Genomic DNA, 1,750 nt, shown 5'->3' on the forward strand with positions numbered 1-1,750 from the left:
CAGCTACTGGCACAACCCGCGCCAAGACAGTTGGCGGCGCCTGCGTTCAGCTCCCACGTCCACCCGGAATTCAGACTAACAGATCTGAGTTTAAAGCACTAGTGCAGGCTCTGACAAATCCTAATGAGCCAAGAAAAACTGTCTTTCCATACAAAATGGAAATTTAAATATAAGTATTTGATTACTAAATCCCCGTTTGCTCTCTGTGCGTTCAAACATGGAGCTTTGCTTTCTTCTCAGGACAAACAAAATGAAAGTAAAGCAAACAGGTTTTTAAATGTTTTTCTACTGGGAAAGAAATGAAGACATTTGCTTAAAAGAAGTAGTTGCTACAGTCCTCATTAAACCCAACTCTACTTATTCCCCTGTAAGGAAGGGAATAAAAAAAGGTATCAGCAGACTTGGTTCCCCAGCAAGTGAGCTTACAACCGAACTGCTGGTACATGAAGGGTTAGGAGTGGAAAGATAAGCAGAAAATTGGAGAAAAGGCAGGCAGCTCCTGGGAAGAGCTGCAAAAGCAACCTAAGGGACAGGCACAGTTTCCTCCCGTGCAGCCCTTCACAGCTGAGCACCCTGGCGTGTTCTGTGTGCACATGTGGGGGTGGGTAATAGAGAAGGGAAAAAGAGGATCCAGTTCCTTCCCTCTACCGTACTGTGTCCAAGCCACGCAGCTTTTTCACTTTCAATGTGTAATCATGTCCTAGGAGGAGGCACACACTACTCCACAGCCCTGCTGCTGGAGCTGGGAGTTATCACTGGTCCAGTTCAAAAATCCAAGGTAGAAACAAGATTTTCTACCACTCCAGTACAGCCAGAGTCACTTATGATTTCCTCTATAAAAATAGAGCTTATGTTTGTCTGATTGCTTAAATAATTTTCAAAACCCAATCAGATTTTGCCCTGTAGTATTCCACCTGCCTATCTTCATGGAGAAAATTTCACATGCTCACATCATGAGACAAAACAAGCAGCAGCTGATTAAATAGTAAAACAATAAAATGCTTCCAAGGACTTCATTTGACATTATTCCCCCTTCAACTTTATGTCAGGAAATCGATGCAATAGCAAGGACACCCGCAGTGAATGGCAGATCACCCAGCCTCTGCAGCAGCGGTGTTCACAACAACAGGCAGTTCGGGAAACCCACCTGAGAAGGAATCAGCACACTGGACCCAGCAGCCGGTCGTGTCATTGACAGATGTGGCAACAACAGCTCCTGGTGGTCACATCCCCCTCCAGCACAGCTGGCCCTAAGGCCCGTTTCCTTAGCAAGGACTGAACTACAACCAGATGTGCCGTTTAGATCCGTACACTGCTGCTGGACGTCTGTAGGAGAAACGTACCGCTGTCCTCCAGATCCCAGAGAGTTAGCACACAATGTACAGAGTTTGTGGATTTTGTCAGGGCAGGGGGGAAACTAACCTAACAGAGGCCCAGAGGTGCAGCTCTCCGGGGTGCGGTTACACTGTGCCTGGCAGCCCACATTTGAACCCCTGTAGACCTTCGAGTGCGTCCTGCTCAACCCCGAGTTACACAGGGAAACCCTCAGTCTAGGCATGCTGCTTCCAAGCGTCTTCTCACTCATGGAAGAGGAAAGCAATTCATTAATGTACAGGTTTGGTTTAAAGAGTTTAAGGCATCTTCACAAGTCACACCCTCTATTATTAATTGGAAGATCAGCATTAAAAAAAAAATCTTTTGCTAGTTACATAGATGAGCCATCTACACACTGAGAACAACTACAAGAAGA

The sequence above is a fragment of the Falco rusticolus genome, chromosome 12 (assembly GCF_015220075.1).
Source record: "Falco rusticolus isolate bFalRus1 chromosome 12, bFalRus1.pri, whole genome shotgun sequence".
NCBI lineage: Eukaryota > Metazoa > Chordata > Aves > Falconiformes > Falconidae > Falco > Falco rusticolus.